We start from the raw sequence: 11,482 nt of genomic DNA, 5'->3' as shown, positions 1-11,482 counted from the left end.
GGCCGGGGCGAGACGGTTGAGACCGTTAGGTGGGGGGACCCCGCGGGGCCGGGGCGAGACGGTTGAGACCTTTGGAGGTGGCCCACGTGGCCGGGGCGGCCGTTGAAACCGTTAGAAACCTTAGCGTCCGGGCAGCTGCGTCCCGTGCCTCCTCGCCGTTAGCCAGAGCAGGTCAGGTGGTAGCCCGGGCTCACAGTCGGGGCTGTCCGTTCGGCGCCGTGACACGCTGAGATAAAGGCAGTTCGTGGGGTGAGCGGCGCAGTTTCTGCGGGTGCCGGCATTTCCGTTAGCCTGGGCGCTGGACGGGCGGCACATGGCGCCTCCCGGCGGTGCCCGTAGGGGCTCCCTTTGGGGCACATTCGGCTTGTCTGGCATCTTCCAGGCCCGAAAGGTTCAGTGTCCTGACAAGAGGGAAACCCCTGCCTCCAGATCGAGCTGGTATTTTGTTTGTTTGCATTCAAGCMRAGCTTGCCTTTTTTTTTTTYCCCTCTATTGAACGACAAGTTGCYGAGTGCTGTTAATATTCAGAATCTTGAATACTGTAATACAGCAATATTTGAAATCTCTGTTGAGAGCAAAGGAAGAATCATCAATAGCTTCGTTTAATAAGAAATGTGACACTTTGCTGCTTTCCTTTGTCATTTTAATTGAATGTGGTAGAAATTGCAATTTAATATTTCTGCTATTTTCTAGGGATATGTCACCTTGGTGTCACTAGGTACCTTTTTTATTTTATTTTAAGAAGGAGAAAAACCTACTACATCTGATGACTTTAAAAACTTTTATTCACAGATCCTGGAAAAAAAAAAAAGATTTAAGTTACATCAGAATGAAGGTATTTTGGTAGAAAAAGGCCTAATCATGTGAAGACACCAGTGTTAAGGAGACAGCTGACCTTCATGTGAGTACTTTTTTTTTTGCAGCAAGATTCAAATGTGGAAATGCAAAGGAGATTCCACAGTACTGCAGAAGGATCTCCTGAGCTCTGCCAGTCTAGTTACTCAAGTTAGTCCGAATTCTTTTTTCTTCCTTCTGTTCAATCCATGCAAAAACAGATAGAGAAAAACAACTATGGCAATTTATTTAAAATAAGTCAGAAATCCCAGTTAACAAGAAACCAGAATGAGTTGATAAAGCTCTAAAGATATTTAAATAAGTAACATAGGGTATTTTAGCAATGAATCACTTTATTAGTGATGCTCCTCTCCCTTCTTTTTATGAAATATGAAAAACAAATAGAAAAGATRGTTGCAAGCTCAGCTGTGTTGAAGCTTGTATTAGTGAAGTGATTTGTAAGGTATTATTGATCTTAATCTGATCAGCTTTAATTCAGAAGATCAGCAGATGGAGACTTACGAATTGATTTTGCTTTTAGTGAAGATTTTAAAGATACTAGTTCAATTAATATAATATAATTAATRTAATTTGCTGGCAAGCTATGTTAACATCCAGAGCCCTCATGTGCTGAAAATGATTGTGTGAGTGGTCTCCTTAATGCTCATAATTAATTCAGTGGAAAACTACTGTGCTAGTAAAGTTATAAAAATAAATAGGAATCTCAATTTAAAATTCCRTATTTGTATTGTGGTATCAAAAAATGAGTTATATGTAACACACATGTAACACATAAAAATATGTGATAATTGACTTGCTTGATAACAGTATGTTCAAAGAGTATGTTTAATTTGTATCTATTGAATTTATGATTCAGATGTCCTCTATTTAAATATAACTCAAGGCATAATAAGGAAACAAATGCATGAAATTCACTTTCTAATGATCTCTAATGAAGAGAAATCTGATTTTATTGCTCTTACTGGGTGAAATATCTCTGCATTGGTCATCTTCTATGGAAGTGCTTATTGTGGGTGTAAAGACCCTTTCATTGTAAATTGGTTTGTGTTGCTGCAGATAACCTTGCTTCCCCTTTTTTCAAAGATGTAGAAATGCCTATACTTTATTCTAGAACCAACCATATTTACTTGAAGACAAATCGTTCCTTCATTCTTACAGATGGTATTTCTATTTTCACTTTAGTTTTTCACTTTCTTTTTTCCATATATGACAAAAATGAAAAGGCAAAAATTAGGAATCAAAARGCTGTATTTAAGTGAAGAAATCAAGAGTGTAAAAAGTTTCAAGTTTTTCTAGTGTTATTATACTTTAGTAACTTTGCAGATATCACTAGATTTCTGGTACAGTGATTTCCATCCTATTTTGCATATAAGTGAGTAAATATACTGTGAATTCAGGCAATAAAGTAGATACTGTAAATCTTTGTTTTTACAAATATTGGTAGAACTAATCACAAACAATGTCTTATGTACATTTGAATTTCCTTCTCTTTTTTTTACTGTCTTCATGAAAACTTCTTTAGCAATCAGTGCTATGTTTGTTCTTTGCTCAATCTATGACAAAATATTGTGTTAAGAAAATTGATGGACATTTTAATAGGTGCCTTTAGGTATCTAGAAATTAGGGTCTATGTAATATTACTTTCAGATGCCTAGAGTGAGTCTTAGAAAGAGTTAAGGACTGAACTTCAGCCCTTATAAATTTCACTCAGCTRCTGCAAATGGACAATCCAGATATTAAGCTTGAAGAGATGTAGAGGTGTGTTGACACCTGTACAATGTCTTCTGTATCATCATGAATTCAGCATTCCTTGCTATATTGCTAGTCAGCTTTCTATTCTGGCTATTTAGTCAATAAGCTTGTTATCCAAGCTTTAACCTTGATTAACTAAAGGCCTATAACCTGCCAACCTAAAGCCAATAACCTGCTCTATTGTTGAAAAATATTTATTTAGGTCCAGTTTTAAACAGTAAAATTTTATCTGCATTTCATTGCACTTGCCTAATACTGAAGTACRACAAAAATTAGGAAAAAATAAAGTATCTTCATGTTTTCTCAGTCTCTTAATCTTAAAGTACTTGCAGGTCTTCAGACTATATTATGAAACAGAATCCAAATATATTTGGAATCAAAAATATCAGTAAAGCTGATTTAAAAAAAGTAAAGCTTACAAGTAGCCAAGAGATGTAGAAGTTTTTTTCTTAGAAAAAGTGTAGGTTCAAAATTTCTTCATCTCTACCAGAAGTTGCATTTTTTACTAAGCCTAATCTGCTCACATTTTGAGACAGAAATATGTCTCTGTAGACATAGGCATGTATTACGTATGTAGCTGATACTCTGGTCATTCCCTTTAAACATATACTATAATGTCATTTGCTTACCTTCCCTTCTTGACTTCTTTTTCCTGAAYGTGGTGCCAAACTTGCAATGAGTGAAGTAAGATCATGAGTTAGCTTTTGCCCATCTGTGAGATGTAAAATCAAGTTGGAGCTTTTTTAATGTTTTTTTTTTCTGGTGCTAAAAGAACAATTATGTCGGTAGCTTGCCAGTTGCTAATTCTCTTTTAATTATACAAAAATTACTGCGTTACCTATGGCATAAAGAAAATACCACATTAAAAACAAACAAACTTCTAAAGATATCAGTATTTGAAGGTCTTGTTTAATTGAACTCCTTTTGTTAGTATAAAGACTGATTTTTAGTTTTGATAGAGATTGAGAGGAAGATGAGTGCCCACATGCTGGGAATTTCTGGTTGGGTACAATTTCAATTGTGAGGCTATTCTCAGCTGCATTTAATCAAACTAGTTATGTTCCAATCTGTGAAACTGTCAGCTTTTGTTAGCTGAAAATCTTACTGTCTGTCTCTTCTGATTCTAGCTGCTGTCTTGCTATCTTTTTCCCTTCCAATTTTCTCTACCTGGTATTATTTCAAAGAGAAGGAATGTAYTTTGAATAAAATAAATTGAATAATTGTTAATAAGCTCTTAGAAAATTAACTTGTTCTGTTGATGAGCAAGGTAAGTCTAAGAAAAGACATATGGATTTAGCTGCTAATATGACATAAGAATGGAAGTTACAGCCTAAAATGCAGCAATTAAAGGTACCATTTCTAGAGGTACCACTCCAAGGAGGTTCCAATTGCCATAATAATTCTGTTTCAAATGCAAATATCCTGAATCAGAACTTTCTGGCTAATGAGACATTCAAGTGAGAAAGTTGGATTTTCTTACATAGCCTTCCAAGGTCTTGTTGGGAAAAATGTACATTTTAACAAATAGTGTTTAGTGTTTTAAACAGATCTGTTTAAAAAAAAGTAAAGAAAAAAAGGCCTAGTCTGGCTATCATAATTTCAGCTTTATACTTTTTCACTTTGAGCTGGCCGATTTATTCTAGCTCTGGGAATCATAGGAAGGGCAGCCTGTATAAGAGACAAGTAGAGACTTTTTCTCTAGGTATTATATATTTAAGGTAGCGTCAATTTCTTCTAGTTAATACATTTATTTTTATAAACAAGCAGTGAAGTGGAATTGATCAATAGGAAAACTTAATGGAATGGACCTGATGGGGAAACTTAAATTATCTGTTTTAATTAATAAAAGGGTCCATCTGTTCTATATTATCGAGGCACTGGAATCAGTAGATAAACAACAGGAAAAAAGGACATATAAGTATTGTTACATGTCTTTCAGCTGAAGTGCATAAACTTGACTGCTCAAACAATAATTCAACCTCTTTTTAAGCACAATTGCTTGTTCCATTATTTTATATATGCTATTATAAACATAAGTTAGCCTCCCTCCAGTTTCATTTAATTATATTTAACAAGTAATCAGTCTGAATTAACAGCAGGAGATGTTATGCYGTTCCTGTTCTTCTAAGAGATTAGTTCTTGTAATTTTTGAATATCATTTGGTGATGAAGGCAATGTGATACAAATCACTACTTTGCTGCGAGAGGCCTCAGAGCACCCATCTTAATGGAACGTTATTATTTTAGGTCTCTGAGACTTGTGCTAATGTTAAATATTAGCTCATTAGTTTCTATTTATGAAATACTTATGCTTATAGAGCACTTTCTCATAAGTAGGGGAGACCTTTTAAATACTTATATGAAAGATTCTTCTGTTAACCCCTTTGGGTATAGAGTAAAAATTGAGTAAATATTTAGTGAGTAGATTGTACAACCTCTATTATGAAGTATGCACTTTTTCCTTAACAKACTCAAAAATATAAAGTGAAAAATAGTTTAAGAATTTTTGACTTGTTATGGAATGTATAGTAGCATTTATTATAGTGTTATGTATAGTTTTAAAGTATTTTTGCTACCTAGAATGCTCATCTCTACTGTGCGCATGGATTCATAGTATTTATTCATTATCCCTTGGTTTATCTAACATGAAGCATGCCTATTTGCTTTACCTGAAAGAGTTCTGTCTAGAGCACTCTCGTGTTATTTACATGGAAGATTTAAATCTTCTCATAATGATGGAGTTCTCCAGCAGGTAAATGATAGTTCCACATTTTAAAATGTGTAGTGATTGTGTTATGGATGAATGAATAAATTCACTATGAAAACAAATTTAAAACTAATGTAAGCTGTGTACTTATCCATTTACAAATAATGTGCACCAGTAGAAGCAGTTGCTCATGAGCTGGCTGATGCTGTGAAAGCCTCATCAACAGACAGTTCAATCAATCTCCTGGAAAGAGTAGATAAGATTCTCTCACCAATTAGGCATGTAACTTGTCCCTAACACATGTGGCATGTTTTCTATGTAGTATTTGATAAGAGACAGGTGAAAAAGAGGGGAGAGAAAGCTAACGGAATGCTGGAAGCAGACACATGCTTATCATTAGAGAATTTGTTTTTTTCCTCTATCCAGGTGGGTTGTTGAATGAGATAGTAACATTTCTGCAAAAATGCGCCTAAGAACTTGATTTAGTGAATTATTGTTGATTTAGTATCTTTGATGCTCTCTGGGAAAGCTGTAAAAACAAGCAGTGTTTTTCAACTGATTTGTGTGCAAAATCAAAGTACTCTTCCCCTCTGTCATTAGGTGTTTGCAGCTTGCAGTTACAGGTGCATTGATTTTATTTTTAGATGCATTTACAATGACAAAACAGTAATTCCTATTGAGGGCATTCTGTAAGACACTGATTTGTCCGAATAACCCTCACTAAAGGGTTATAGATAAGCAAAGTGAAATGTGCACCAGCTTCTCTCTTGCAAGGATTCTGGTTTCTGTCTCAATATTTTATTATGTGTTAATGAAGATTCTTTTCTTCAACGGGATAAGCAGTTAAGGATCTATCTGCACAGTTATTCTAATGCAAAGCTGCTTGAATACATTGAAACAGATGTGACGGTGGTGCTTATGGTAACAGTATATGCAGGTTTTATGAACAACTCCATGTGGATATTATTTTTCAAAAGTGCCACAATGATTGGAGGATTCACATCTTTGTGTTGTTATGCTAATACTGGTACTGAACATCTAGAGGGGGAAACTGGACAGATCTGCACTCTCATTAGACCCTGTCAGTTCTGGTTGTGAAGTTGGTATCAGCTTCAGTATTTAACGATATGAATATGGCCCAGTAAAAAGGCATTCCTTGATTTGTAGATACTCCTTCCAGCTGGTGGGCCAAACAGTAGGAAATGAACTGAGGAAAAACTAATTTTAACAGTGATTTCATCACTGTAGAAAAGCTTGTATAAATATCAGGCAAAGACTGTGCATATTTCCCCAGCAGTGCCCTTTTGCAAGTGAGAAAACAGCTGTTGCCTGCAGCTTGTCAGTTTTCATGGTATGGCATAGTTTTCTGCTGCAAGCCACATAGTTTTCTGCTGCAAGCCACATATCACTGTGGCCTTGGCTTATTATGCAAATGGCTTGTCATCATTGTTATTCTGGACATAATCTTTAAGAAAAATCTATCTGAACTTGGTATCCATTTAGCAAAGGAAGCAGACATTTTCATCTGAGTCTTTGAGGCACAGGTAGCCTTTCCCACTCAAAGCTTCTTAAAGGAGCTACTATAGATAATATGCTTGGGAAATGGAACATTGTCCACCTGATCTTGCTAAAGCCAAAGCTGCTGTACAGCGGCTTCAGGTTTTCAGAGCTAATGGTGAATTAATTACATGTATGAAATGGTTATTAAGCCATTAAGCTATGCACATTAATTGGATAGTAATTTATCAAACTGATTATTTTAAATATATGATTCTGTGCAATTCATACTATGAATAACTTGTCTTGATATGCTTTTGTGTGACATGGGTATTACAAATAATTCTGAGATCATTTATTTTTAACCCTGTCTCCAAATGGAAAACCCTTATCCTACCCTTTAAAAATAGTTCTCATAGAATTTCTCATCTGTTTTCTAGGTTCAGTTGAGTTAGAAACCCTTGTTTTTAGAAGCTATAATTCATGTCTTTTATATTCCTTGTCTTTTTTAGCCTTCCTGAGTTACCTCTTGGGACAAAAAATGGGGAGAAATGTCTATCTTATGTGTTCTGTTTCAGTCCTGTAGCCATGTATTAATTCCGCCTCCTGAGAAAAGAGGATGCTGTTGCCTTTTGGATGATTGCGTGTACTTTCTGAATAACAAGCAGAAAATTTTGAAATGTGGTTGAGCTGCATTAACACATTCTTTCTCAGTCCTGAAGAGGCAACTACAGTCAGTTAAATCTAACTACAATGTAGGAAAAAGAATGTGGTTTAAGTATAAGTCCAAGTGTTCTTTCTGTCACACAAATACGTTTTTATATTCTTTATGTGCAGTAGTCAATTTTGAAATGTTCAGTGATGTTCTTGAGCAGTTTGTTCCAGTTCGTAGTAAAGTTTCTTTCTGTAGGAATGGGTAACCCTACTTGAGAAAAAGAAGGGACTGATAGCTTTTTATTGTTTGTTGGCATTTTTTTGCAATATGCAACCTTGTCACTTCCTGTTTTACTATTAAAGATAGGCAAATGCAGCAAAGCTTGAATTGACTGTAAGAGAAATGTAAATTTAGGATTTCATTTCAGTCCCGCAGCAGATAGATATTAGCCATAAAATCCAAATTCCAAACCACGTTCTAGCCTCTCTCAAAATTACAAATCTAAGTTGTGTTATAAGAAAGCTTTTTAAATTTACATTACATACAATATATAATTATATAATTTTAGCTAAGCACAATTGTGTTTAATGCTGTAGTGTTGTCTGAATGTCTTGGTTTTGATTTTTAGAGAATGAGATTTCATTTCTCATTCCTTTTTTTTCTCCTGTCTAAGATTTCTTTAGGCATTACTGCTTTCCTTTACTGGCCCAATTCTGTTCTGGGTACTAATCCTTTGTCATAAACCTTGCAGTCAAGTCTTGATATGTTCATAATGCTAAATTTCTTGCTCTCAGAATCTGCTGAATTTAAACACTCCCCTGAGTAGAGATGGAAATGGAGCTTTCCTCCAGCATGCTTCAGTTCAGTAAGTACTGGAGGGATAGGAAAGAGAAAATGAGAGTGACTACAAATCCTACTGCACATAATCTCTTAATCCAATATTAAGGATCTAGGGATTTATCTGTACAAATACTGAATCCTTTCCAAGTATATAAAAAATACTGTTCAGCATAAAACAAGAGATTAGAACTGTGTTTATTTGGGAAAAGTATTTGGAAAAATATTTTCCATTTATAAAATATGAATGTTAGTTTGGGATTTCTAGTTGAGAAAATCAGCCAATACTTGTGCCATTATGAAATGAGAATTTATTTGATGATTCCATTCTTCCATTCTTTGTCACACAGCTGTTCTCTGGCTAGATAACAACTGTTTTGTAACATTTACATTTAGTTTGGGTTTTGAGTTGGAAAGACACAATTTTGTAATTCTTTCTTTGCACAATTTATAGCCTTTTGTTATAAGAGCTCTAGTTCTGCACAGGAACTGAGCCTAGGAGAAAAGAAGTCTTGTTGAGTATGAGAAGTTGAGTTCTGAGGCAGATTTTTCATGTTTTTACCGTAAAGCAAACTTACCCCCTTTCCTTATTTTAGAAAATTTCATGAGAACACTAGTGAATTGTGGCAAGGTAAAACCACGAAAAGAGAGTAGAGCCCTTAGATGAATTCAAGTAATTCTGAAGTGCTCTTGCTTTATTTAGGTCAAAAGTGCCTTTTGCTAGGACTTGGAAAATTGGACATTAAATCCTGGCTAAGCTGGTGCCAGTGATAGAACTCATCTTGCTTTCACCGTGAATGGAATTCTGCAGTCTGCAGTGAAGGAACAGTTTGCCTCAGTTAAGTTCTTCCACTTTTTTCCAGTTTTACCAAGTATATGATGTTGCAGTCCAGCATATATCTAAACTCTATAGGGGTTGGAAGGGAACTTGAATTATTTTGGAACTCAGTATTCATATACCTGAGGAACACAGTTGGGAGTAGGTTTGCCAGCCACATGATCCTGACATTAGTCTTGAATGATTCCACTGAATGGAGCAGAATATTGAGAATGTAGAGACATCACTGAAACTGGTGTATAAGAAAAGGTTGTATATTAGATATCTTACAGCATTAGTGTACTTTATATAGCAGAAGGCAATTATCTACCCTGAGAGTTTTGGAATGCAGGATGTATTTCCAAGTTCCATGTCTGTATGTGTTGCGGGGGACATATCCTGAATTTCCATTTGTGTCAAATTTTTTTCTTACATGCTTTATCCAGCTAGGTTTTCTTTTTCTCATAAATAATGTTGTCAAATCAGTGGGAAAATAAGAACTGCTGTGTGATTAACAACTTGTTCACATGTAGATTTGAAACTAGCACATCCCTAGTCAGTATTTTCATAGAAAATCTCTCATCCTTTGGGAGTTATAATTCAGCTTTCACACCTCTGGAAAATGTGGATTGCGTAAGAAGAAAGATAATGTATACTTAAATAGCACACACGAGGAATGGTGTGAGTTCATGAAATTTGTGCTTACTATGTCAGGGTCTGAACGAAGTGATGATTGATGGTGGGAAAGAAGATGAAGCCAAACAACTGATTTCCCCAGCCCTGTCCTGACCCCAGTGTTCTGAACCACCACATATGGGAGTCTGATGCATTGACTTGGGTGCTGTAGTAAAACAACCCTTGAATAGCTTTCAGCAGATTSAAACTTATCTGCAGCTTTAGTTAAGTACTTGTGTAAGCTGTGTTTTGGAAGGATGTAATKAGCTGAAATTCAAGCCCTTCTGCTTCATGTAATAAATGAACCTGAAGGCCAGGAGTAAGCATGAACTTTCTATAAGTGGAGGATACATAGGTTTTGTCCATGGCAAGGCTTCTTTTTTTATTTCTCAGAAGCATCATCAGGCACATCAAGCAACTAATATAGTTTCCCATGGTAAGTGCCAGAAGTTACTGTGTGTGTAACTGAAAGGCATAAATACCCAAAGGGTACAATGCAAAAGTTTACATCTGAAAAACCTCTTCAGAAAAGCTGAGACTTGGCGGACTTGGACATGAGAATTTCAGCTATGGAACATAGGTACAGTTCTGGAAAGACTTGCTTGGTACCAACCATGTGTCACCAGATCTGTCTGAGTCTCCATCTGCTGAAAAGCAGAGCCTGTCTTGAATACAGCTGAAGGTGATTTGCCTCTTCATAGTTGTGTAATAGGGCTTCTTTTCTCCTTTGATTGCATGCAGACAAATTTTAGTGAAATGTGAATTAAACAGAACTCTAGATAAGCAATAGCATAATTAATGAAGTGTCACAATTAGTGATATTTTGGATAATTGGCCTCCACTGTGCTGGAAAAAAAGAATCCAGTGATACATTTGGAAAAGTGCTAAGAGAAACCTTCAAAATCTAACTTTGGGTACATAGTTGCAGGCACTTGGGAAAAAATGGTGAAAGTGTTCTGGAGGGGATTTCTTAACATGCTTTAGTTTAGACCTGATTCAGAATTATTTTTGTCTGGTCTGATAAATCGACTTGTCTGTCATCATGCTGTTAGGGTTTGATTGTGGAAATGCGTATTGGAATCAAACTGAGTCAGCAGATTATGAGTTATGACTATCCATAAATACTTGTAGGATTAATACCTAGTATTGTGAAGACAGGAGTCACCTTATTTCTGTCTATAGTTTTCCACACTAGAGTTTTAATCACTGTTTCTTCTGTTTGCTATTAATGTATCTAAGAAGGAAAATTTTTATATGCATATATAAATACACATGTATGCCTTTTCAGGGGAACAGTTCCTTAGTGACATAGTGTATGAAGCCTCTTTACATCAAGTCCATCWGCTCCTGGAATGTCAGCATATTCATTTTTCTTTGACTTGACAAGTTGTTGTGAGAAATCACTCTGAAACAGTGGGCTGCTGCTCTGCTCTAAACCTATAGAAGTGTGAAAAGTTGCTGACAGGCCTCTCCTGTGACTTAGTGAAGGTGATATCTTTTTCTTTTCTATCTGAAGCTTATGAGCCAGCAGGAAAACCAGCAATTAAATCCTGTAAATTAGTCACTAAAGATGAAGATTTTCATTTTTGTGTATGTGAAAGGCTGACAAGACAATTTATTAACTTCTCAGTCCGTGTTAATAAAGTTACTTGCAGTAAGTTGTGTTGTTATAGTATGTTAAAGTAATT

The sequence above is a fragment of the Nothoprocta perdicaria genome, unplaced genomic scaffold, assembly GCF_003342845.1.
Source record: "Nothoprocta perdicaria isolate Ctin4 unplaced genomic scaffold, notPer1 scaffold_71, whole genome shotgun sequence".
Lineage (NCBI taxonomy): Eukaryota > Metazoa > Chordata > Aves > Tinamiformes > Tinamidae > Nothoprocta > Nothoprocta perdicaria.
This window is presented reverse-complemented; position numbering follows the sequence as displayed.